At 37.0% G+C, this 23,160-nt stretch overlaps 1 long non-coding RNA gene across 1 annotated transcript in view; it reads left to right on the top strand.

Moving 5' to 3' along the window:
• LOC129049446 (uncharacterized) overlaps positions 1–22,813 on the top strand; it is a 41,194-nt gene extending 18,381 nt beyond the window's left edge. Inside the window, exons 3-4 of the long non-coding RNA XR_008512529.2 lie at positions 13,082–13,265; positions 21,534–22,813. This is a non-coding gene — a long non-coding RNA (uncharacterized LOC129049446). The remainder of the gene's footprint in view (positions 1–13,081; positions 13,266–21,533) is intronic.
• Positions 22,814–23,160: the final 347 nt, after the last annotated feature.

Below are 23,160 nucleotides of genomic sequence, written 5' to 3'. Positions count from 1 at the left end.
GAGAAGGAAAACTGTGTCAGAGGTGACTATGGTCTGCTTCTGGTATGGGAGTCTAATTTATATTCAAAATGAATGCTAAGGCAAGATAAAATTATAGAAATTCAGCAAAGGACCAAGAATTGTCAAAATAATCTTGAAGAAAAAAAGCAAATTTAGAGGACTCACACTTTCCAATTTTACAACTTATAAAGCTACAATAGTCAGTACAGTGTATATTGTGGTATAGGGATAGAGGTGAACACAAAGATCAATGGAATATGATAAAGCGTCCACTAAAAAACCCTCATATTTATGGTCAATTAATTTTTTTTTTTTTTTGTGGGGGAGGCAGAATCTAGCTCTATCCCCCAGGCTGGAGTGCAGTGGTGTGACCTCAGCTGACTGCAACCTCCACCCCGCTCCCAGGTTCAAGCAATTCTACTGCCTCAGCCTCCTGAGTAGCTGGGATTACAGGCGTCTGCCACCACACCAAGCAAATTTTTGTATTTTTAGTAGAGACTGGGTTTTGCCATGTTGGCCAGGCTGGTCTCAAACTCCTGACCTCAGGTGATCCGCCTGCCTCAGCCTCCCAAAGTCCTGGGATTACAGGTGTGAAGGTGTGAGCCATCACGCCCAGCCTGGTCAATTAATTGTGGACAAATGTGCCAAAAATGATTTAATGATCAGGAATGGTCTCAACAAATGATGTTGGGACAACTGGGTATTCATATGCAAAATAAAAACGAAGTTGGACCCCCACCTCACAACATATGTAAAACAACTCAAAATTCATAATAGACCTAAATGTAAAAGCTGAAACTATAAAATTCTTAGGAAAAAATATAGAAGTAAATCTTTGTGGCCTGGGACCAGGTAATGGCTTCTTTGATGGGAATACAAAAGAAAAATTGTCAACATGATAAAAAATAGATAAATTAGACTCCATTAAAATTTAAAAAATTTGTGATTCAAAGAATACCATCAAGAAAGTGAAGAGACAATCATAAAATGGGATAAAATATTTTCAAATCATATATCTGATAATAGACTTTTACTCAAGATATATAAAGAACTCTCAGGACTCAATAATTAAAAGATAATTTATTTTAAAATGAGGAAAGAATCTGAATAAACATTGTTTTCAAATAAGATATAAAAATGGCCAATAAGCATAAGTAAAGTTGTTCGATGTTTTATCCATTAGGGAATTACAATCAAAATTGCAATATGATACCACTTCACACCCAGTAGGATGGCCAAAATAAAAAAAGGCAGAAAAGAACAAGTTTTGACAAGGATGTGGAGAAACTAGAACCATCATGAATTGCTAGTGGCAATTTAAAATAGTAGCTACTTTGGAAAACAGTATGAAATGTCCTCAAACTGTTAAACATAGAGTTACCATATGACCTAGCAATTCTATTCCTAAGAATATACTCTAGAAAAATCAAAAATATGTAAAAATAAGTGTCCATATCAAAGCTTGTACATGAATATTCATAGTTGCATTATTCATAATAGCCAAAAAGTAGAAAAAAACCAAATTTCCATCAACAAGAGCCACCCAAGACCATATTTTATAATTCCTTATAGAAAAAAGTCCAGAATAAGAAAATCTGTAGAAAAAAGAAGAGTAGATTTGCAGTTGCTTCAGTCTAGGAGTTGGGAGGGAAATGGAAAATGACTGCTAATGAGGTTGGGGTTTATTTCTGAAGTGACAAAAATGTTTTAAAATTAATTATGATTATGCAACTCTATGAATATTCTGGAAAACCTTGATTTTTATACTTAAATAAGCGAATTGTATCGAATATAAATTATATCTCAAGCTATTTAAAAATGACTTTTAAAATATAGGGCAATTCAGTTTATCTATTTTCACTTTAGTGAGCTTTCGTAGTTTGTCTCTTGCAAAAAAAAATTGTCCATCCATTTAATCTAAACATTTAAATTAATTGGCAAAATATAGTTTCTTACATTCTTTTATTTTCCTGTAAGTATCTGTAGAATATGTAGTGACATAAGCACTCTTTTTCCTGATATTGACAATTTGTACCTTGTCTCTCTTTTTTCTCCTTTTATTGTGATAAATTTGGCTGTTAGTTTTTTCATTGTATTGGTCTTCACAAAAAGTGAGTTTTTAAGTTTCATTCATTTATTATTGCTTGTTTACTATTTAGTTAATTTCACTCATTTTTTAATTTCCTTTGTTCTTCATTGTTTGGGATTCATATGATCTAATTCTTCTAGTATCTTAAGGTGATAACTTTAGCCATTTAGCAGACCTATCATAAGGTCTTCTTTTCCAACATAATATTTCAGTACTATGAAAAGTACTGTATGCCCTTTTTGTACCATTTCACAAAATTTTGTACTCTGTTTTCACTTTCATTTGGTTCAAAACAGATTTTTAAGTATCTCTTTTGATTTCTTTTCTGATCCATTGATTATTTATGTTAATAATTTACTTTCAAAATATTTAGGAATTTTCTAGAGGTCTTTGTTGTTGATTTCTAATTTCATTCTATTACATGGTCAGAGAATATATTCTGTTTAAAAATAATTATTTAAAAGTTGTCCAAACTTATTTTGTGACCCAGAATATAGTTCATCTGGTAAATATTTCCTGTTCCTTTGTATATACTGTATATTCTGCTGTTATTAGGTAACACAGTCTATAAATGCTAATAGGTCAAATTTGTTTATAGTGTTTTTATGTTTCTGCTAATTTCTCTTTAATTCTCATATCCATTTTTAGAGAGGGCTATTAAAATACTCAATTGTAGTTGTGGATTTTTCTATTTCTGTTGGCAGTTCTATCAATTTTTAGCCTGATGGGTTTGCACTGTATGCATACAAAGATTCATATTCAGTCAAAGACTAATAGGGACCCTACACAGATTTCTCAGATGCCTTTCTTCTTCTCTCAGGTGGTCTCCTCATATGTTCTACCTGTCTTAGCCTCTCCCAACTCTTCATTCTGTCTCCTGTACTCCAGACATCACTGGGCACTCTGGAATGCCCTTCTCAGGGCTGCAGTCTGAAAACTGCTTCCAGGCAGAAAGCCTGGCAAATTTTAAATTCCTCCCTTATTTGATGTTCTCCTCAGGGGTCATAGTTCTACACTGCCTGTAGGCTGATGCCTGAAAATAGTTTTTTTATTCTTATACTTCATGCAGTTTTCTCATTTTCTTGCTTGTCATAGCAGGAGTTTAGCTACAAGTGGTTGTTACTCTCAATGATCTGAAAAGATTGGTCTTTACTGCTTCTGTGTAATGCCTGTATCTCTCTCTCTCTCTCTATTTATTTGAGATTGAGTCTGGCTCTGTCACCCAGGCTGAAGTGCAGTGGCGCAATCTCAGCTCACTACAACCTCCACCTCCCAAGTTCAAGTGATTCTCCTGTCTCAGTCTCCTGAGTAGCTGGGATTACAGGCATGAGCCACCACGCTTCGCTAATTTTTTATAATTTTAGTAGAGACGGGATTTTACCATGTTGGCCAGGCTGGTCTTGCACTCTTGACCTCAGGTGATGCGCCTGCCTCAGCCTCCCAAAGTGTATCTCTCTCTTTAAACAATGGTGGCTACTTTGAGGTCACCTTGAGGTTGGGGCAACCTTCTTAGTATGATCTATGCTAGTACATTGGTTCCCATTGTTTGGCAAGGAGGCCTCAATATGATGCCCTTGAGAAGAGCCCAGAGCTCAGGGCCAAAATCTTATCTATTGTAAGGAGGCCTTATTACAAAAAGTCAACAACCTGAGCTAATTTCTCGCAGGGAACTTTGCTAAAAATTTTAAGTAGCCACTTATATCTACCAATATGCTTTGATTTTCCAACCAGTTACATGAAATTGAAAGGTATTCTCAACACATTTCATCTCTCCTTCAAGGTGCAATTCTCACCAAATATTTTGCCACAGTAACGTGTGTTTTCTCTGCCTGTATCCAACCATTGAGTTAATCGGTTAGCTGTTAACGCAATATTCCTCTTCCATTACCAAATGTTGATCAAGTTACTATGACAAAGTCCAAGGTAATAAAAGCTTCAAAAACACAGACACTCCTCCCTCATATAAAGGCCAGGATTGATATTGCAGTTCTATACTGTTGGCATTATAGGCTCTACCTTGTTGCTCTGGTTTCTGCAATCCAGGATTTCGTCTCGTAGTATAAAATTGCTGCTCCACTTGTGACAACTGTGTCTGCATCCTCACAATTGAGGACAAGATAAGGAAGAAAAGAAGAGCACATTCCCTTACATTTGAAAACACATGATAAAAAAGTTCTACGTATTATAGTAACTCACGTCCCATTCACCAGAATCTATTACATAGTACATCTAGCTAAAATAATACCTGGGAATTTTCATTTTTAGTTGAGCAACTCTGTAACCAGATAAAATTTCTACAAATGAAGACATTAGAAATAACAGATTCTTGGTGTGGGAGAAAGAGTAGTCAGCTAGCTGTCTTGGCCATCATATCTTACTTTCTTGTTTTGTTCTCTCTAATCCTTGAAGGTATGATAGAAACACCTCAAAGATGGTGTCTAGGGCATGGTGTCTTTTGGAGTGGAGACTTTGATAATTGATTCAATGTTTTAATTGTTGTTGATTTTGTAAGGCTTTGTATTTCTTCTTAAGTTAATGTTAATAAAAATGGTTTTCTGGAAAAATTTTCCATTTTCATTCTTTAATTATTATTGCTAAAAGAATGCCTATATTTTTTTCTTCAAAGCACAGATTTTTGCTGTTTTTCTTTATTGCTTTTAACTATGGTTTGTAAAATTTTTGTTATTACCTGTCTTTTAATCTCTCCTTCACCTTGATCATCATTATTGTTTTGCCTTCTCCAGATTTACTCTATTCTCTTTATATTCTTGAGTCCAAAATTTAACTCATTATGTTCATCCTGATATGTAAAATCAATTAACTTCAAGTTACAACTTTTCTTCTAAAGAGCACTTGATACCTTTCCTGCCTTTGGCTTGCAGCCTGCAGATTGATCTGAACAAATGACTTCAAACAACGTTTGCTTTAAGGATTCCAGTTGAGCTGGCCAATGTCAGGCTTTGGAAGAGACCAGAGGCAGGGCAGGAAGCAGAGTAAGTTCAGGGGATTTACACCACTGGTTTCTTTCTTGCAAGATCCCGTTAGGCTAGTGTGTCTCCCCGCTGAACATATGGACTTCCCAAGGCAGCCTTTTCAATGATTTCTTCTCAACAGAATCTGGAAATTGCTCTCTCCTGCTCCCTTCTGTTCTAGGCATGGTGACAAGTTTACTGATCTTAGCTTGGGGTATGTCCAAGGATTCCTGAAGATTTCACCTAAACCCACCCCTTTCTAAATAGTGCCTTTGTAAATTACCATCCTCAAATCATCCAATTGTATTGACATTTGTTTTCTGTGAGAACTCAAAGCTGTATCCCACAATTTAAAAAATTTTTTGTTCAAACTAAACATATAGAAATAGTCATTGTGATTTCTCCATTAAGCATTAGTAACACATATTAGTTTTCTGATAGACATGCGATGTGTAGATCTGCCAATTTCTCCTGGTAATTCTGCCAACTTTGTATACTAGATGCTTTCTACCAGAATATAAGATCCACAAGGGCAGGAAGTTTTCTCTCTTTTGATTATTTTTATATTCCCAGCCCGGCACATAGCAGCATATAAATATTTGTTAAACAAGTAATTTTTATAACTTATCAGTGATTTGGGCTTTTCTATAATTAGATATTTTACCTTCCCTTTATTTTCAATCTTTCTGGGTAGTTTTTTTTTTCTTTATTGTAAGACTGTCTCTTGTAAACAGCATATACCTGTATTTTATTTTCTCCAATCGCATAATCTAAATCATTTTACTCATATTGGTGTTTTTGATATAATTTATATTATTTTTTCTTTGTCAGTTTATAATAGTCTTCTTCTATTTTTCTCCTTTACTGCTTTTTTATTCCATTATAATTTCTTATCAGATATGAATTTTTGCCCTTTAAAAATCACAGTAAATAATATATCTTATAGAAAATAGTCAACTATAATCTCTTGTTTACCACAGGTTTCATTTGGACCTTCTTCCTCCTGAACTAGTCCTTCATATCTTAAAACAGAAGTTTTTCTCACTGTCAAATGAGTTGTTTTATTCATTCTAATTTGCAGTTTAGCCTCTGTACTTTTCAATTTGATTTTTACTGAATCATCTGTTATTTACCTGATTATTTTTCTTTATAAATAACGTTTATTTTCTGATAACTATTAAGATTTTTCCAAGAACGTCAATATTCTAGGAGTTCACTGTGATGTAACTATGTATTGTGGTATCTTTATCCATTCTACCTGTGAATTGGGATGGGCTTTTGATCTGAGCATTCTTTCTTTCCTCATTTCTGCAAAATACTGAGTTGTTAATCCATTGAATTTTAAATATTTTTCAGTCTTCATTCACACTTTTTCATCACATTGCTTATAGGAATTTTTTCTGCGGCATTAACCATGTCTTCTTCATCATCACTATTATCATGATCACCTTGGATTCAGAATCATTTCAGCTATTTCACCATTAGTTCATGAGTGAATATACAGAATTTCTATTTGGTTATAAAATAATGTTTTAATCCATTCCCTTTGTCTACTATTGTTTCTTAAATAAAATATGCTTGTGTTGTTTTATTGTGCTGAATTTGACTGCAATACTTCACAATCCCTTTCAGTTCATTAACTCTGTTTCCTAAGTATAGATTGAGTATCCCTATCCAAAAAGCTTGGGACCAGAAATGTCTCGGATTTTAGATTTGTTTGAATTTTGGAATATTTGCATATACATAATGAGATATCTAGAGGATAGGACTCAAGTCTAAACATAAAATTATTTATGTGCTGTATACATCTTTTCCATATAGCCTGAAGGAAATGTTGTCTGACATTTTTAATAATTTGGTTTATGAAATAAAGTTGGTACATACTGAACCATCAGAAAGCAAAGATGCCACTATCATACCCATCCATGTGGACAATCTGTGGTTGCTTGGCATCACCATCATTCCTGACTCTGAATGTATATACTAGTGATAAGCAGTCATTTTCTTACATTTATTCACATATTAAGTACTCAACAGTAAAAAATACGACATACTATTAACTGAGTGAAAATATAATGTGTTCAGAATAACTCAACAGCACAGTGGCATCATCAGAATGCCTGTATCAGCTGTTTAAAGGCAGCAACAACACACAACAGCAGACTTTTAGTCTCCACCTACCATGCTGTGTTTTGACAAAAAGATTACTATACACCATATTTTTTTTAGGTGAGAAGAAACATCAGAAGCAGTTGAGAGACTAGGAAGTGGATCTTCTAGGGATGAAGAGACATTCTGCTGGATGACTTTTTAAAAATGTTTTCTCCAGAGTCATCTGTCTTATTAACAATGGTTTTTTGCATTCAACTCCCTTTGATTTTTTAAACTGGCATGTTTTCTTATTCTGTTATCAATAAATGCTGCTCTAGTCTTCCAATAAGCCCATCACACTTTTTCATCACATGGCTTATAGGGATTTTTCTGCGGCGTTAATCATGTCTTCTTCATCATCACTATTATCATGATCACCTTGGATTCAGAATCATTCCAGCTATTTCACCATTAGTTCACGAGTGAACAACTGGAGTCTCATTATCGATGTTAAAAACTGCTTTGATATCCACTTATTCCAGCTTACTCATGAACTCTGAAAGTATATTTTTTGCATATGTAAGGTTGGGCATCATGTTTTTCTCATTTGACATATGAATTCCTTGAAGATCACTGCTTTATTCATTATTACCACTGAACACAGTCACAGGCCAGAGGTTGTGCCAGATGTGCACAGCTGTATCTTTAGTCACTATATTCCAGACACTGGCAACAGCACATATCATGCTAAACTCCTTTTGTAAACTTTCCACACCCATGTCTCTGTTCACTGCTGACAGCATGCTGTTCAAGAAAGTGTTTTTGTATTCAGTCTGCATTGACTAATTATAGGTCAAATGACTGAATTAATACACTGACATTTGAGAGAAAGTTCATGGCATAAAGATGATTTTTGATGAACGCTTCAGGATGAGCAGAATTGTTGTCAAAAAATAACAAAATCTTGCAGTCATCATCCAGTCCAGTTTCTCTGCAGAAAGTGTGAGCCACTGGTACAAAATGTTTGCAAAAACAATCAGAAAACATGTCCCTAGTGATCCATGCCTTTTTGTTAGCATAATAATGAGCTGGTCATAAATTCACTCCTTGAAAGTAGCAAGAACAAAAGCTTTTGCCTGTCACAGCAGAAATAGTCATTGTAATTTGCCTGGTGCATTAGCACAAATCAATACAGTTATCATATCCTGGCATTCTTAATTTTTGTACAGGCGGTCTCATCAGCTATAGCCAGTGTCCTTCTAGTACAACAATGTCAAAATGGTCATGTGCCATCAGTATTAATAGACTTCTTCTGGCATCAGATTTTTATCAGTGATGACCCTGGCAAAATCAACAATGAATTTCTCCCCTGCTTCATGAGCAGCAGATGCTTTATCACTACAAATCTTTAAAAATTTAATGTTGAACCTCTTCTTAAATTTCTGCAACCAGCCTGTTAAATATTCATGGTTCCCTTCAATTTTCAACTCACACTGACATATCTTTACTTGTTTCATGATTAGCATACCATTAATTGGCATGTGTTCACTGCCACTCTGATGGATGCACTCTTTAAATACATAATTAATATCTTCATTTTTAGCTTTTGGGAGTATTTTTCATAAATTTCCGTTCATAACTTTTATCATAGAGTTTCAACAGTTTATTTTTATATTTCTTCAGGTCATATATGGTGGTCATTCCAACATCATAATTTTCTGTTAGACATTGCACACGTAATACCACTGTCTAATTTCTCCTACAGTTTAAGTTTCTGCGCTATAGATAAACATAAATACTTTCTATTTTTATTATCACCATTGACGATACGGGCATCTGCAGGCCTTTTGATATTTTTAATAATATCTTTATATTCCAGAGTAAAGAATAAGCAAAAAAAAAAAGAATAAGTCATGAATGCAGGTCTTGACCCCATGTGGGGCATCCTGGGGAAACTGCCATTGGTGTTACCAGCCTACAAATGTGCCATCATATTACCTTTGTGAAGTGGTTGTGTGGGGAAACCTGGGAATGCGTTAAAATGCTGCAGCTGACCCATTGAGAGGGTCTTTTTTCTCATAGGGATGCTGAATAAACTTGTGTTGTGTGCCTGCATTTTGACTGTGACACAGCACATCAGGTCATGTGTGGAATTTTCTACTTGTGGCACTCAAAATAATATGTTGGCACCAAAAAGTTTCATATTTTGGAGCACTTTGAATTTTGGATTTTCAAATTAGGGGTGCTCAGCCTGTACATAAAAGTATTTTTACTTAAATCTTAAATTTTCCATTTCTAAGGTTTATGATCAGCTTTTTCTCTTAACCAGTTTTTCATGTTTGCCTATATGTTTTTGATCTATTGTTCATCTTGCTGGTATGTCTTCATGTCTTCATTTTTAACATTCCTAAATGTGTCGAATGTAAAGTCTTTATCAGACTTTTCTATAAAATTAATTTCATCTGACATAAATTCCCATTGCAGTTGTTGAGTTTGTTGTATGACTGTTTTTGCATTACATCTATTGATATATTCTGGAATTTGAATTTATAGGCTCATTTAGGTAGAAAGTTATTTTTATTTCGTTGCTTTGCTTCATCCTCCCGCCCCCACTCCCCTAGAACCCTACCACCATTTATCAGTTCTACTGTTTTATTTTGGCTTTAACCTGGCTCCCCAGAAGGAGTTCTGACCATGTTTATGTTGATCTATAATGACACGAGGTATTACCAGTTTAGCCTTGGAAGTAGCTGATGGTTTGTCTCAGTTCCCGGCTTAAGGCTAAATCATTATTTGCCTGCACAGCGATAGCTCCATACAAAGTGATAGCCCCAGAGGGCAAATTGATCCCAACCCCTGGCCTAAAGGAGTAAGCCTGGCTTCCCTCCTCTGCCTCTCATTGAGCACTACTGACTCCAGCAGCCCAGACGTCACAGCCTACCTGACTGCTTCAGGCTTTGGAAGGAGGCTGGCCATAGCTGGGTTCTCACTCATCACTTTGCATTTCAATTGTTCCCTCCCCCTATACCACGCAGCCCATGAAGATCATTTTCATGGAATGTGGCTCTATCTTAATAATCATTTTACTTTTATATGTTATATTTTGGCTCTATCTTATTTATACATGCTTTGAAATGGAAAAGATGTTTTGAAAGTCTACACGTTTATTATACATTTAAAAAATCAATTGCTTTATGTGAACCTTTATTTGATTTTCAGAAATCAATGTAAAATGGAGTAACTACAGACTGCCTCTTTGGTAGGACCCTGCATGACTCTGTCTACTTAATATCTTATATCCACACTTCTTGACTTTTGCCAATACGCTTTTGGGTTACAGGCACAGATGATAATTTCTATTTTTTGTATTATGTATTCCTTCAGAGATGTTGATATATAGATATAGATAAAGATATAGATATACACAAACACATACACTTTTCTTGTTGGTTTGTACTTCTCCTGTTCTTTCAAGGTCCAACTCAAACCTCACCTTCTCCAGATGTTTTCTTTGACCCTCTAGACTGATAAAAATATTCTTGTCATACTTCCTTAAACATAATAACCACACTATATACTGTAAATTTTAATCTATGTAGACCCAAACTAGACAAAATTTCTTATCAAGACTTACTCATCTTAATGATTTTTAGTGCCAGACATAGTCTTGAGAATATAATCAAAATAAAATAACATATTTAAATAAATTAATATTATAAATAAAGCTAATTATTTGAGAAAGTGCAACCTCAGATATAGAGGTAAGATTCTCGATTTGCTCATTATTTACTTTATGACCTTATGCAAATAAATCTCCTGGAGACAGCATTTGGTTTTGTTTGCTTTTAAATCTGTAAAAATGAGGAAGGCATACTCCATAGTGTAGTAATGTCTCTGCCAGATCTAAAACAGCATAGAAGTTGGACAGACTACTTTTAGTAACATGATTCTTATGTAAATATAAAGTACTTGTCAAAAAAATATTTAACTCATTAATAAAGGAATCGTCACAATGCTAAATCTGGTTCACTGGAGAATTAGAAACAATCTGTGTATCTGGAATAATATTGCAAAATTAGACAAAACTGGTGAGTGTACTATAGGGCAACAGGATTATAGCATTTAACTTTATATTTCTTTTGACTAGATGGAAATTATTTACATCTTTTTTGAAATTTACAAGGTAACAACATGTAACTTCACAGAGTCTAGGGTCTAACCAGTAGCTAATAGTAATTCAAAGAAGCATTCTCCGAGACTTAATTATTGGGCAGGCATGTTAAACAATGCTCCAGGACATGTTCTCAATCTTTTATCTTAAATTCAAGTTTTTTGTATTTTTAACTGTATTTTCCTTAGTTCTTTAAAAGGAAAACTCCATCTCAATCCCAGAATGTGTACATGTATCAATTTCCTAGGAATTGAATCAAAAATCATAGATAAAACAATTGCCTTGATCCTTAGAAGTAATATACTTCCAAGATTTTTAAATGACATCAAAATATTGCTATGTAACAAACTTGTAAGTTGTTTCACATATCTAGGTTTTATTTTAACTGCTATGATGTTTCAACATGGATCACTGGTGTGTTTGGCACTGTATATTTCATATTAAACCTTGAGTTAAAACCGGACAGCTCTGAACCCTCATTTAGATATTTTGTTTAAGTGGTAAAAGTTCCATAATATTTAAAGGGCTGTTCAATTAACTAAAATTTAAGCACTTATTGTTGAATATTTCTCATAACCACTTTGGCTCTTATAATGAACCATATAGTGAACCAAATTCATGTAGGTCAGTATTTGAAAAATGCATTTTAAAACAAATATACTGAAATCTGGATTATCAGTATGTCTTGGAAAGATTCTCACAGAAATAGGTTTTCAGAGGTGACATCTGATTCCCTCCGAGATTCTATATTTAGGAAGGTCAATATAGGTAATGTCTTATGCTGGAATGTCATCATATCTCTCGAAATTTGTGACACTTGTTCTGGCCAACATACTAAAAGCTGACATGTTCACAAACTGATTTTTTTTTTTTTTTGAGACGGAGTCTGGCTCTGTAAACTGATTTTTAAAAAAGGGAACAATTGGCTTTATACCAATCTAGTTAAAACTTGAAGTGAATCAATAGAATTGAAAAAATATAGAGGAAACTAGATAGTCACACATCTATTTTTCTGAATGTGCATCTACTTACATTGCTGCAACAAACAGAGACATTCACTGTATTTGTATATTCAGGCATAAAGATTAAGAATGAGCAGTCCATATTAATTCAAAGGCATAACAGCACATGAAATTGTTAATGGTGCACGCAAAAATAACAATTGTCCCAGGAGAGAATGTTGGGGACACTTTAACTCAAGAGAGAATCAAAAGAAACAAATCTGAGGATGGAAATCACAAAGGAGCTAGAGGAATGGGGAGACAATTAAGTTGAGGCTTTAGTGTCAGAAACCATGTTAGAATTTTAGAGGAATGGCTTCTCAATGTGGTTATATTTATAGCATGATGTCACATCTGATAGTAGGAGAGCTAATAGAAGACCATTGGAGACCTCTGATAAGCAGTGAAAGAAACCAGGGTTGTGGTTCAGTGATAAACAAACGTGGAGAGTGGCACCGTGAAAATATGATTTCAAGAAATATGGCAGCCAGTGGGGAGGGGGCAATGGAGGAATGGCTTAAAGAGAAACATAAACAAGAAGACTCCATTTTTAATTTTTAATTGTTTTTCAGAAATAGGAAATACAAATGTTTATTTACCAATGAAGCAATGAAGAAGCCAATGGAGAGAGAGAAGACATTTATCCAAAAAAACAAAAGACATTTGAGAGAAGGCCATGGAAGATATGGGAAGGAAGAATCACTATGTTTTGTGTCTATTATTAAATAATCATGTTTAATCTCTATTTCTATCCCAGGTGGAGAAACGAAGCCTCAAAGAGATCAAGGAGCCAATCGAAGAGAAAGTAACAAGTAGTGGCTCCAGAGTCCACATGCAAGACTAGATGACTCCATGACCAAGCTCTTCCACTACCAATTTCATAGTGGAAGGATTTCCAATGGAAAGGAATAGCACTGCAGCTTCAATTTGAGAATTAGAAAGTAAATAATTAACTATAAATAGAGATATGCATAAAATATAAAATGAAAGGATAAGAATTTAGAGGGTTTTCACCTTTTGTTGAAGTCTGAAAATGAAGCATTATTGGAGAGTGTGTTGAGGAAAGTGTGGGTATGATAGACAGGAACTTCAGGGGAATAATGCAATCTTGCAATGGCCTTGAGAACCATTCAAATTTATCAGCAGTTCTGGAGGAAACCTATAACAACAGTTTACCATTTCAATGATTTTAATTGTACCACAGGCAAAATAAAGTCCCCTAAATATGGACAACTTCTAGGAAAAACTTGTCCAATCTGCACCCTAGGATGGCTTTGAATGCGGCCCAACATAAATTCATAAACTCTCTGAAAACATTGTGAGTTTCTTTGTGATTTTTTTTTAGCCCTTTGGCTACCATTACTGCTAGTGTATTTTATGTGTGCCCCAAGACAATTTTTTTCTTCAAATTTGGCCCAGGGAAGCCATAGGATTGGACACCTCTGTCCTAAAACTCATGTTCAGCCATGAATTTTAAAAGAGTTTCACACTTTTTTAAAATTTTATTTTTGACAGAGTTTCACTCTTGTTGCCCAGGTTGGAGTGCAATGGTGCAATCTTGGCTCACTGCAACCTCCGCCTCCTGGTTTCAAGCAGTTCTCCTGCCTCAGCCTCCCGAGTAGCTGGGATTACAGGCGCTCACCACCACACCCAGCTGATTTTTTGTATTTTTAGTAGAGATGGGGTTTCACCATGTTGGCCAGGCTGGTCTTGAACTCCTGACCTCAGGTGATCCGCCTGCCTTGGCCCCCCAAAGTGCTGGGATTACAGGCATGAGCCACTGTGCCCGGCCGAGTTTCACATTTCTTAATGAAACAATTATGAAATATACATGGCAGGTCTCTCAAGCCTTTAAGGAACCATAACAACTTGCACTATAAAATGTTCATGTACAGGAAAGAAACAATTATTTTTGAAAGTTTTAATGACATTATGAGGAACACAGTTCAAATTACATTTTTCTGTAACACTCACCTTTCTAGAAAAAGACATGTTGGAAGGATATTTTAAGTATTATTGATTTAATCATTCTTAAAGCAGTTGAAGGTAGAGAATTTGTCACCAATTGGCTTCCAATTTTGGTTATAAAACGCCTCAGTGAATAGCTTGAATCTGAGGAGATCATCTACTAAACACTGGATAACATAGAGGAAAAGTAAAGCTGGTCTGATCTTCAACGAAGGCATCAAAAAAAAGCCATCTTTGCTCTGCATCAAGGACTTTGAGTGAGCAGACGTGCAGATGTTACTGATTTAGAGTCCAGTGGTCTAGACCTCTGCTCCTCCGTTCTCACGTGCTGGAGGAGGCCTGCCTTCCGGAGAGTCAGAGCCAGTCTTGCATTTCTGACAAGGGCCACTCACGTGTGAGAATGAGGAAGCAGAAGCCCTGCTTTACACAGCCTGGTGTGAAGCCATCTGGAACACTTTTGGCAGTTCTAATCCCCACTGGATAAAAAGGATATGGGAAAATCTAAAAAATATTCAAGTAGAATTTTAAAAAATGACATAGAGCTTAGAATATTAGAGCTATAAGATGGTTAATATGGAAATTAATAGCATATTGGTAAGGGAACAAATTCTAAAAAATGTTTTCAGGCTCCTGTGCCCTCAAATGGAAAGCAAATGGTGCAAGAAAAGGTAAAGTACCTCCACAACAGCTGGCCTTGAAAATGTCCCCCTTTTAGCCCTGAAGCAATAGCAGATGGTAGTATGTGGTTGTTGTTGCTGGTATTGTTTTTATTGTTATCATGCGTTAATAATTAAATGCTGACAGCACACTTGGAGCTGCTCGAACTTCAAAAGCAAAGCAGGTTCAAATCCCTTGGGCTTATCACCTAAATGAAACAAAACTTTAAAATAATCAAGGAGAAGGAAAGAAATCATGTAAATCAAAGATTATTGCCTATTCTGATTGCATATTTCCTTCAAGTTTTCTTCTCATCCTCCTGACCATGTGCCCTCAGACTGGGAAGTCAGATGTCATAGCTAGTCTACTTGCTGAAGAAAGCTGCCAGAATAAAGCAATTAGAAAGATAGAAGGAGGCTAGTTTGGAGGCTTACAAGGAGAAAAGTAACTTCAGAGCAAAATGGAAAAATAGTCACAAAGGAAGAGTTGAGGATTGGGGCAGATAAAGACCCTGAGGCTAGACCCATCACAACAAAGCATGGTTATAGCTGCCTAGTAAGGGGAAGTAAAGGAAGAGCCAACCAGGTGAGGAGGAGACCTCTGTGAGTGTGAGTCAAATAGAAGCAGAAGAATGTTTGTATTACTGTGACTAAAATAGCCATTGGATTGAGGCATAGTATTTGCAATTCTCTGGAAAGGCAGTATGACACACGGGTTATCAGGATAAGGCAGGGATTATGCTACAAGGGTTCTAGATCTGGAACTTATGCAAAAATTGGATCTTTGACTAGGGACAGGTGAACCATGATATAATTGTTCCCTAATCTGGCTATCAAAGTATCACTGGGGTATGAATCATCCTTATTCCATAATTCTACATGGAGTAGCAGAACAATTAAGGGTGGTTACTTCAGTCCGACCCGAGTCTGGCTCACTAAAAAGCTGACTGACTCAGACTGAGCAATTAGACTTATTGAACTACTTACCTCTTAAGAACTTCATTTTCCTCATCAACAAATATGGTGATACTACTTTGTAAGAGTAAACATTTAATGAAGACATGTGTTAGGCAACTGTGCTACGACTATATTCTCTCATTTATTCTTTCCAAATACACAATAAGGTAGGGAACTACTAAGGTAGATTGAGGCCAAGAAAATAGAAAGTTTTGTAAGCTAGTAGACTTCAGACTTTTTTTCAAGGAACAATAAAGAGCCATTCAAAGTTACTGGTGAGTAAGTTTTTTAAGGTAGGGAAACATAGCATTATTGTGCTAGATATATTAAGAAAGAAATATTAAAGCAGAAATAAGTAGTTAGGAGATTATAATAGCCCAGGCATCAGATAATAAAAGAGATACCACTTGACACTAGGATGGCTATAATTGAGAAAACAGAATAATAAGTGTTTGCAAGGATGTGAAGTTGGAACCCTGTACATTGCTGGTGGGAACGTAAAATGTTGCAGATGCTATGTTGCTTTTTCGCTTGTCAAAAATACTAAGTGAAGAATGTTATACTGCCCAGCAATTCCACTCCTAGGTATATATCCAAAGGAACTGAAAGTAGGGACTTGAACAAATACTGGACACCATGTTCATTGGAGCATTATTCACAATTGCCAAGAGATGGAAACAATCCAAGTTGTCCATCAACAGATAAAGGAATAGACAAAATGTGGTATATGCACACAATGGAATACTCAGCCAAAAAAAGGAATAACATTCTGATACATTCTACAATATGACTGAACCTTGAAAACATTATGCTACATGAAATAAAGTAGACAACAAGGACAAACATTATATGATTCCACTTACATGGGGTACCTAGAATACGTAAGATCATAGAAAGTAGATTATAGGTCAACAGCGTCTGGTGAGAGTGGGGAATGGGGGAGTTACTGCTTAGTAGCCACAGAGTGTCTGTTTGGGATGGTAAAAAACCTGAAAATACATGGCTATGATGGTTGCATGACATAATCAATGTAGCTAATGCCACTGAATCGTACACTTAAAGTGATCAAAATGGCACATTTTATGTTATATGTATTTTGCCACAATTTTGAAAATTAATGATGTGATATACCAAAAACCATTAAACTGTAACATTTAAAATGGGTGAACTGTTAGGTATGTGAAGTATATCTCAATAAAAGCTGTTTAAGAAATGAGATGGAAAGATGCAGGGTATGGGCAGTGGGAAAATAAAAGAAATACTAAATACTTTCCCAGACTATGAGTTGATGACTAATAAAATTTTGGAATAAAATGAATTTACAGATGTTTCCACTCCATACTTCTAGAAACAGAACAGTTAGAAGAAGACACTGGCAGGTCTGGGGAAATAAAGGTGACAGTTTAGGACCCACTGCATTAAGCAGGATGCAGACTCTAGGGAGAGAGGAATGCACGTTTATAGGAGAAGAGGGGAAAATAGGTGATAGAGAGCTGAGGTCATTTAGAGAGGTCCTTGCTAAAGAGAGGAGGATGCAAGTGTGGACACAAAAGGCCCAAATGCAAACCTGTAGTGAACTCATCTTAATTGGAAAGTGGGAGAGGAAAAAGGACTCAGAGATGAAGACAAATAATTGATGTCAGAGTCAGAGAGAGGAAAAGTGAGAGAGAGCTAGGAGTACGTCAAGAAGCGAATGCTTAATCATGTGGATGCTGTGGTGAGAGCGCAGAAGAACTGAAAGGACCTGTCCAACAGTTCAAGGAGGCCTTTTATGACTTTTGTGGGGATGATTTCAATTGTTTCGTAGAGCAGAAGCTAAATTCAAAGAAAAAAAAAAACAGAACAGTAAACTAATTGGAGTCAATAAGAGCCAATTGCTTTGAAAATGTTGGCCGTGCATTGAAAAGGTAAAATGTGACAATACTAGGGGGAAATGTTGCACAAAAAATGACCTTTCCTAAGAGCCATTTTTTGTTTGATTTTGGAATTTATTTGCAAGTTTTGTTTCACAATTTGGAAAACCTTGACAAGCTTATAGTAAAAATCATTTGAAAGGGAGAATGGAAGATTTAATAGTGGTGATGGGGAAAAGATATTTTTTTCTGAAAAAAATTAGAAAAACCAAGATCGGTTTTCAAAATGGAAGTTAAGTATGGCAAAGACAATTGGTATTTTTCCAGAGCACGGCAAAAGGAGAGGTAGGAGGTGCTGTTTTCAGGGAGTGGGCTAATGAAGGAGTTCCTTCCTAGGTGTGTGCTGAAATTCGAGAAGGAACTTGAGAGCAAAATATGTTTCTTGCCATGGAAGAGCCCACAAGAACTCAGGAGAAATAGACAAAAGTATTACTGAGCAATCCAGCTGTGACTAGATATTGGAATAGGATTCCAATCATGGCAGAGTGCATATCTACATTACAGAGCGCTATGGTGGTCACAAGCAATCCCAGAGCTCTAGCCACGTTTGCCCAAAGAACAGGACTCTTAGTCTTGTCAAGTGGGTTCCTGACACCTGTGCCTCTTGACTGTGAGACACCTCCCAGCAGGGGTCAACAGACACGTCATACAAGAGAGCTCTGGCTGGCATCTGGTGGGTGCCCCTCTGGGACGAAGCTTCCAGAGGAAGGAACAGGCAGCAATCTTCGCTGTTCTGCAGCCTCTGCAGGCGATACCCAGGTAAACAGGGTCTGGGGTGGACCTCCAGCAAACACCAGCAGATCTGCAGCAGAGAGGCCTGACTGTTAGAAGGAAAACTAACAAACAGAAAGGAATAGCATCAATATTAACAAAAAGGACATCCACACAAAAACCCCATCTGAAGGTCACCAACATGAAAGACCAAAGGTAGATAAATCCACTAAGATGAGGAAAAATCAGAGCAAAAAGGTTGAAAATTCCAAAAACCAGAACGCTTCTTCTCCCCCAAAGGATCACAACTTCTCACCAGCAAGGAAACAAAACTGGACGGAGAATGAATTTGACAAATTGACAGAAGTAGGCTTCAGAAGGTGGGTAAAAACAAACACTTCTGAGCTAAAGGAGCATGTTCTAATCCAATGCAAGGAAGCTAAGAACCTTGAAAAAAGGGTACAAGAATTGCTAACTAAAATAACCAGTTTAGAGGAGAACATAAATGACCTGATGGAGCTGAAAAACACAGTATGAAAACTTGGTGAAGCATACACAAGTATCAATGGGGGAATTGATCAAGCGGAAAAGGAGGATTTCAGAGATTGAAGATCAACTTAATGAAATAAAGCATGAAGACAAGATTAGAGAAAAAAGAGTGAAAAGGAATGAATAAAACCTCCAAGAAATATGGGACTACGTGAAAAGACCAAACCTACATTTGATTGGTGTACCTGAAAGTGATGGGGACAGTGGAACCAAGTTGGAAAACACTCTTCAAGAAATTATCCAGGAGAAGTTCGCCAACCTAACAAGACAGGCCAATATTCAAATTCAGGAAATACAGAGAACACCACAAAGATACTCCTCGAGAAGAGCAACCCCAAGTCACACAATTGTCAGATTCACCAAGGTTGAAATGAAAAAAAAAATGTTAATGGCAGCCAGAGAGAAAGGTTGGGTTACCCACAAAGGGAAGCCCATCAGACTAACACTGGATCTCTCTGCATAAACCCTACAAGCCAGAAGAGAGCAGGGGACAATACTAACATTCTTAAAGAAAAGAATTTTCAACCCAGAATTACATATCCAGCCAAACTAAGCTTCATAAGCGAAGGAGATATAAAATCCTTTATAGACAAGCAAATGGTGAGAGATTTTGTGACCACCAGGCCTGCCTTAGAAGAGCTCCTGAAGGAAGCACTAAATATGGAAAGAAAAATCCAGTACCAGCCACTGCAAAAACATAACAAATTGTAAAGACCATCGACACTACGAAGAAACTGCATCAACTAACAGGCACAATACCAGCTGGCATCATAATGACAGGATCAAATTCACACATAACATATTAATGTTAAATGCAGATGGGCTAAATGCCCCAATTAAAAGACATAGACTGGCAAATTCAATAAGAGTCAAGACCCATCGGTGTGCTGTATTCAGGAGACCCATCTCATGTGCAAAGACACACATAAGCTCAAAATAAAGGGATGGAGGAATTTTTACCAAACAAATGGAAAGCAAAAAAAAAAAAAAAAAAAAAAAAAAAAGCAGCGGTTGCATCCTAGTCTCCGATAAAACAGACTTTAAACCAACAAAGATCAAAAAAGACAAAGAAGGGCATTACAAAATGGTAAAGGGATGAATGCAACAAGAGCTAACAATCCTAAATATATATGTCCCCAATACAGGAGCATCCAGATTCATAAAGCAAGTTCTTAGGCACCTACAGAGAGATTTAGACTCCCACACAATAATAGTGGGAGACTTTAACATCCCACTGTCAATATCAGACAGATCAACGAGACCGAAAATTAACAAGGATATTCAGGACTTGAACTCAGCTCTGGACCAAGCAGACCTAATAGACATCTACAGAACTCTCCACCACAAGTCAACAGAATGTACATTCTTCTCAGCACCACATCACACTTATTCTAAAATTGACCACATAATTAGAAGGAAAACACTCCTCTGGGAGAAAATTCTTGCAACCTATCCATCTGACAAATGTCTTATGTCCAGAATCTATAAGGAACTTAAACAAATTTACAAGAAAAAAAAACCCCATCAAAAAGTGGGGGAAGGATATGAACAGAGACTTCTCATAAGAAGACATTTATGCAGCCAACAAACATATGAAAAAAAGCTCATCATCACTGGTCATTAGAGAAATGACCACAATGAGATACCATCAAAACCAAAATGAGATACCATCTCATGCCAGTTAGAATGGTGATCATTAAAAAGTCTGGAAACAACAGATGCTGGAGAGGATGTGGAGAAACAGGAACACTTAAAATGTTGGTGGGAGTGTAAATTAGTTCAACCATTGTGGAAGACAGTCTGGCAATTCCTCAAGGATCTAGAACCAGAAATACCATTTGACCCAGCAATCCCATTACTGGGTATATATCCAAAGGATTATAAATCATTCTACTATAAAGACACATGCACACGTACGTTTATTGCAGCTCTATTCACAGTAGCAAAGACCAAGAAACAAACCAAATGCCCATCACTGATAGACTGGATAAAGAAAATGTGGCACATATACACCATGGAACACTATGCAGCCATAAAAAAGGATGAGTTCATGTCCTTTGCAGGGATTTGGATGAAGCTGGAAACCATCAATCTCAGCAAACTAACACAGGAGCAGAAAACCAAACACTGCATGTTCCCACTCGTAAGTGGGAGCTGAACAATGAGAACACCTGGACTCAGGGAGGGGAACATCACATACCAGGGCCTGTCTGCCAGTGGGGGCCTAGGGGAGGGATAGCATTAGGAGAAATACCTAACATAGATGACAGGTTGATGGGTACAGCAAACCACCATGGCACGTGTATACCTATGTAACAAACCTGCACATTCTGCACATGTATCCCAGAATTTAAAGTATAATTTAAAAAAACAAATGAACTCTTAAAAAAAGAATATTCATCTATGATGGTTTAAGAACCTCTTAACTCTATGTCCTCCCAATATCTCTCCCCAGCCGCACTTCAGAGCCATCACTAACTGACTCATGGTAAAAGGAGGAGAAACAGAACATGGAGAAAACAAATAACGAGGAAGAAAGGAAAGGAGGGAGGGAAGGAGAGAGGGAGGAAAGCAACAGGTGAGGAAAGAAAAAGGGAAGGAAGAGAACAGAGGGAGAGGAGGAGAGAGGGAAGGAGAGGAAGAGAAAGGGAGAGAGAGAAAAGAGACAGGGAGCAAGAGAAAGAAAGAGAAAGGGAGAGAGAAAAAACAAGAGAAAGAGAAAAAAGAGAAGAATCACGAAAGAAAAGGAAAGAGAAAGAGAGAAAGAAAAGAAAAGAAAAGAAGAGAGAGAGAGAAAAAGAAGTAAAAATATTGACTCACTTGGATAAAACACCAGAGGTTTGATGAGCAGCATGAGGCATCCCCAGAAACATCAATTACTCATGGAACCAAGACCAAAGAGCAAGGGTGGATTGGTTACACCCACCAACCTGTAACACACAGGCAGGCCTCACAAACAGATGGAAAAATGATTTGTTCACACCGCAGTGAGCTGCACTATGCCAGTGCACGGCTTGTTCCAAAGCTGATGTTTTTCTCTGGTCTGCCTGCCAAGAAAGTGGAGCAGCAAAAGACAGGCCTCTCCCAGTGCCAGCTGAGGCTCAGCCCCAGCCAGAAGCAGCTGGGGACACACATGGTTCCTGTCCTGCAGTGCTCGGCAGGCTGCGAGGTGTGGAGGGGGATGTGCTGAGTCTCAAGCTGCCAACTACAGTACTGTCTCCAACAGGTGAGGGCTCAACAAAGCCAAGAGACCTACAGATTTTCCTGCCTTATCTCCAGCTGTTTCTCATGTTTCTCATACTGGCTGGAGCTGAAGCACTGGCCTCATACTAAGTTTAGTGTTCAGTCTGATAATGGGTCCATAACAAACCTCCTGGGTCCCATATTTCATCTCCTCCACATGTGACAGAATTCATTTGAGTGTAGGATTCCCCTGGCAACTTCAGTTCAATTTCAGTATCAGTCCAACGAATGATAGAGGAAAGTAACTGAGAAGTCTGGACATTTTTTGAAATTTTTAAATGAAAAAGAACTTTCTTTTTCTCACCATCTTCCAGGAGACTGTCTCTCCATATTGCTATTGGGAAAGGCATTGTTTCCTGTAGCTGTACCTGACCTGCAATGTGACAGACTGGCAAGGCCTGAATCTTTGCTCCTTTGGCTTCCTGGGATCTCCCTAGAATTTAACACGGGATGGACTAGAGTCTTGAAATAAAGCTGTGGTCTTAGATTTCCAAGTGTTTGTTTTCTAGCGTTTTTGTAACAAACTAGAACTAATTTGGCAGCCTAAAACAACAGAATTTTATTAACGCACAGTTCTAGAGGCCAAGTCCTAAATCCAGGTGCTAGCAGGGCCATGCACCTTCTGCAGGCTAGGGAAGAATCCTGCCTTTTCTCTTTCAGCTTCTGGTGGCCCCAGGCCTTGCCTGGCTTGTAGACACATAACTCCAATCTCTGCCTCCATCGTCACATGGCTTTCTCCTCTGTGTCTTCTCCTTTTCTGTCTCTTAGAAGGACATTCACCATTGATTTTAGGGACCACCCTAATCCAGAATGATCTCATCTTAGGATATTTACCTTAA

The sequence above is a fragment of the Pongo abelii genome, chromosome 14 (assembly GCF_028885655.2).
Source record: "Pongo abelii isolate AG06213 chromosome 14, NHGRI_mPonAbe1-v2.0_pri, whole genome shotgun sequence".
Classification (NCBI taxonomy): domain Eukaryota; kingdom Metazoa; phylum Chordata; class Mammalia; order Primates; family Hominidae; genus Pongo; species Pongo abelii.
Note: the sequence above shows the minus strand (reverse complement) of the source record. Positions and strands in the feature narration are given on the sequence as shown.